Source organism: Coturnix japonica, chromosome W, assembly GCF_054131305.1.
Source record: "Coturnix japonica strain WE chromosome W, WE-NBRP24, whole genome shotgun sequence".
Lineage (NCBI taxonomy): Eukaryota > Metazoa > Chordata > Aves > Galliformes > Phasianidae > Coturnix > Coturnix japonica.
In genome coordinates, this window is record NC_140701.1 from 2,685,461 (window position 1) to 2,690,244 (window position 4,784).

The 4,784-nt window shown below is 54.5% G+C and overlaps 1 long non-coding RNA gene across 1 annotated transcript; it reads left to right on the plus strand.

Moving 5' to 3' along the window:
- Positions 1 to 1,199: 1,199 nt before the first annotated feature.
- LOC146754216 (uncharacterized) lies at positions 1,200 to 3,424 on the plus strand. The gene is made up of 3 exons (XR_014939011.1): positions 1,200 to 2,283; positions 2,375 to 2,476; positions 3,183 to 3,424. It is a non-coding gene; the product is annotated as an uncharacterized LOC146754216 (long non-coding RNA).
- The last annotated feature ends 1,360 nt before the right edge of the window (positions 3,425 to 4,784 follow it).

The window sequence follows — 4,784 nt, forward strand, 5'->3', positions numbered from 1 at the left end:
AAGGTGGCAGGCTCTGATTCAATGAGGGTGTTGTATGGACACAGTATTTATCGCCATGTATCCAAAGGTGCAACAGTTTCTGGAAACCCAGGTGGGATCCTATAGGTGATGGTTCTCTCGCCACCAAGCATCCAGTTGCCAGCAGTGGGTGAGTTCACTGGGACTTTGGGGATGGGAGGTGCCAACTAGCAAGCCTTCAATATCTGCTACTAAAATCAGGCTTGGAAGCATGTTACACGTGGGAAATACACTTGGTGCAGGAAAGGGGATTTCCTTAGCCATCAAAAAAAGATGAAACTGCAGATCTATCAACAAAAATGTAAGCACGTGACACTTGACTTGGCGGGTCTGTGGGAAGGTCAGCTTCTCCGTGTTTGTATTTCAGCCATCATCCTCCACACTGGAGAGGATTTATCCGCTTGGCTTGCTTAATTGCAGCACGTTTCACACGCGTGGATAACCTGTGCATATTGCGTCACTACCCCTGTGGCCTGAGGTGTTGCACCAGGCTGGAAATAATGCCTTCTTGGGGTTGTTGAAGCTCTGCAAAAGTTTGCCAAGCAAAGTTGTGGATGCTCCATCCCTGGAGGTGTTCAAGGCCAGGCTGGATGGAGCTCTGGGCAGCAAGACTCTGTGGGTGGCATCTCTGCCCGAGGCAGTGGGGCTGGGGTTCTGAGTTCTTCACTGTCCCTTGCAAGCCAAGCCATTCTATGATTCTGCATTTCTATGATGTAAGCACCAGCCCCACAGCCCTGGTGCAGTGCATCACAAGAGCAGCAGCCTGCGGGTAGCCGCCACCCGGAATCACAGAGATGTGAGGTCACAATGCCCCATCCTATGACTGTGCTGAGCTGCGTCATGAGCTCACAAGGCCTGGCCGCAGTCTTGGCTCAGTGCGACACTCACTGTGGCTGCAGCGGTGGTGTTGGAAGCGTGGTGCAGGTGTGGGGGCGGCCATGGACCCTGCCCGCCTTGTGCTCTTCCTCCTATTGGTGGCCATGAGTTTCCAGGAGAGCTGTGCTGCTCCGTGGCGAGCACGGGGAGCAGGTGAGTGGGTAGAGATGGGACCCAAACTGAGCAGCTCTGGGAGCAAGAAGTCAGGCTGTGTCCCCACGGCCCTGTAGTACACTTGTCTGGGGCCTGCCTTCCATGGGGGTGTTGCTGGGTAGGGGGTGATGGGCAGCACTGCTGGAGCCGGGCAAGAGCCCGTGGCTGCGCTGCTCCCCAGGGCTGGCTCCAGCCATGCCAGGCTGTAGCTCTGCTAATTGCTGGCTGCAGCACAGCCTTCGTCCTGGGAGATGCCCGGGGAGAGTTCAGAAGAGGCATGCTGGGCGTGCATGAGCATTTCTGCTTCAGGCTCATGGCACTCCCCAGTTTCCAAGCCAGAGCCCCAGTCCACAGCCCAGGGGAAGAGACAGGTGTGCTTTCCTCCAGTGCCTCAGTGTGACCTTGCTGTCCATCAGAGGCCTCCCAGTAAGAAAGCCCTGGGGGGCTGCATCTTCTTCCACGTAATCTGTGAGAGATGTGGCACGTGGCCCGGAGAGAGCACTGCATACGCTGCCAGGTGCCAGCCTACGGGTCATCCCGTCCACCCTGCAACTTTGGAAATCATGACCTGAGTTATTCTCCACATCCAGTTACTGAGGGAGAAGGAGATCACACCATATAGTGCATATAAGTGGGAACTTATCTCATCTGTTCTTGATTCTAGATGATGAGCTTCGTGCTCCCTTTCTGGATGCTCCTTTGGATCCGGACTTCATGCCTGTGCCTGGGGGACAACCCAGGGGTAAGTTGTGAGTGTCTGTTTCCTTGGAGGTTGAAACGTTCATGCTCTCATGGTTTACCTGGGTGCAATTTTACTGGAGATCCTCTCCAGGTCTTCCAAGCCTGTTTGTGCCCGGAAGGGTTTGCACAGATGAGCCATGAGTATTTTTTCTCTCAGAGAGCTGCCACGTTTCAGTGGGAAGGTTACCGCTGCCCCTCTGCAGCTGAGGGAGCCCAGACCTTTGTATTTGGGCTGTGGCATTCCCCAACCACCGCCAGACCCTACAGGTCACTCAGGGAAAAGGAGGCCCCCACATGTGCCGGAAGCTCTCCTCACCTGTGTCTGATCACACTTGTGTCTGCAGGACCTGTCCCCTGTACGCTCTGCTACTCAGTTGATGCTGTAGTGTGTGACTAAAACTTTTCATGGGTCTTTGGTTGCAGAAGTGCCCCCAGTGTGGGCCTTGCCCGGTCATCGGTTTCCTCCTGTGCTGGAGCCCAGCTGGAATCCCAGCAGTGAGTACTCTGTCTTCACTGACTTGGCTGACTCGCCGCTGATCTTCAGATCTTCATGCACATGATATTTAACTTCATACATTCTGTTAAGGTCCGGAAAGAGAAGAGGATGAATCCAAACAAGAAAAATACTCTCAGGGCTCATCCCGTCTCCTGAAGCGACTGCTGAAGGAAATGGAGAAGGCAGAGCGTGGTGGGTATACTTCAGTCTGTTCACTGTGGGACCTGGGAAGCTGAGGTGTGATATACAGGTGTGGGCAGGCTGTAGCCTGCACAGCAGGAAGGGATGGGTCAGAGCCGTGCTGCAGCCGTGTTCCGTGTATCACCTTGCAGGTGCTGTCAAGCACCAGAGCTGGTCTGCTGCCAGATGGTCTGCATCCAGCCAAGACCCAGAGGCAGCTGCTCCCCCAGCACAACCATTACTTGTCAGAGCTGCTTTGTGCAGTCGTTGGCACCCAGATGGCAGCAAGTGGCAAAGTGGCAAGCGCTGTGCTTCTGTTCATCCAAAGCCCTCCGTGCAGCTGAGCAAGTTCAAGGCAGGAGGAGCATCCCGAGCAGGGTTGGCTGCCTTTGCTAATGCTGGAAATGAGGTGGAGATGCTAATTCTGAAGGCTTGGACTGTGTGTTAGAGCTTGGATTTCAGCCTGCAGCTACGGCTGTGACGGGCTGGTGACAGCACAGTATGTGAGGGCCTTGCACAGGAGCTGATTCCTCAAGAGGTGTGAGGGAGTCAGCATTGTCCAATAGCTGGGAGGGCCCAAATGCCCTTGGGTAACAGAGGGGCTCACAGTGTACTTGGGGGGGGCCCTGGACTTTACCTGAGTTCGGGATTGGAGAAGCTCAGTTTTTGATGAGGGCACGTGACATCCCAATCCTACTGCCCTGCTTTCTTTCTAAAGGAACGGACCAACAAAGTGAGAGGGATGCACTCCAGGAAGGTGGATATCCCACACTGCCGGTCCCGGATGCGCTGCAGGAAGGCGGTTATCCCACACTGCCCGTCCCGGACAGAGGAATGCAGGCAGCACCAACCGGCATGCCAGGTAATTTCTGTCCCATGATCATACGGTGTCACGAACCAGAGTCACTGCGTGCCTGCAGGCTCTTGCTGCCAGCTCTTGCACACCAGGTCAGCAGCCAGACCTGAGCGTGTGAGCATAGAGCACATGTAAAAGAAGCAGGAGTGTTTCTCCCCTGGGCTGGCTCTGGCTGTGCCCTGTGCTGGCTGAAGCCTGACCTTCAGCCTGGGGGGCGTCCCACAGGAGAGCTCAGGACACGCATGCCGGGAAAAGCGTGAGGGATTCTGCTCTGTAGCTCTCCCCACAGACCAAGCCCAGACCCCAGGGTACAGCCCCAGCTCTCGGCCCAGAGGAGGACACGGGTAGTGCCTGTGCAGCCTCTCCGTACCCAACGAGAGGTGGAAGCAATCCTTCTTGTCCTCCGGTGCTTCGGCACCAGAGACGGAGGCACCCACTGACAAAATGACCTCTTGGGTCCATGAAGCACACTGAGAGATTATCTGTAGCACAGCTGAAGGTAACGTGGGACATTGTCTCATTTCTTCCAGGGATGAACACAGGCAAAAGCACAGAGGCTGCTGCTCACACATCTGTGCGGAAGCGCCGCATTCCGGTGACGGTCTCAGCGATGCTGCTACCTGCGCTGGTGCTGGCCGTTGGTGTTGTGATATGGGTGCTCAAAGACTACCTGTGAGTTGGCCTTTCCCCAGAACACCTTATTGCTGCATTTGGCAATGAAGCATTTGTGGTGCCAGGATCCTGGACGGCCAAATCAGCCGCTGGCAGTACACTGCCAGGACTTAGGTTGCAAAGTCTTTCAAGTTTCCCCTTATTTCCTGTCACTGAGTAGTGCTTTCTGAAACTCATTCTCACAGAGCACGCAAGAGGGAAAAGAGAGCAGCAGAAGCAGCAGATGGAGCTGGGGAAGGCAACGAGACAGACTCTGACCCAGTCAAACAAGAATCTCCGTAATAGCTCCAGTCCGTTCCATTCTGCCATTGAAGAGGCCCGAAGTCTTCAAGGTCATCTGGAAGACCAGGAGCTTGAACTGAAAGCCATGAAAAAGATCCTTGGGAACAGTCCTGAGTGCTGCCTTCTGTCAGAGGATGGCCCTGAATGTGAGAGCAGAGCTTTTGTCCTTCATCCTGCATACTCCAGGACAGGTATCACCAGCAGTTTGAAGATTCTTAGCTCGACACAGCTACATTCCTGTTGAGGGTCCTAATGAGGACCCAGAAAACGAGCTTCCTCTGACTGCCGGACAATGCGTAATGTCTTTGGAGATGTGGGTGAGAATGGCTGGTTTCAGGGAGAGCTGACAGATGGCACAAGAGGACTGGTCCCTTCCCATTTGGTTGCGGAGCTTTCAGATGATGAACTGGATACACCTGGAGATCCTGTCAGAATTCCTGCATTGCTCCATCTGCAAGACTACCATTGCTCCACTCAATGGAACAACTCGATGTTGAGCAGAATGTGGTT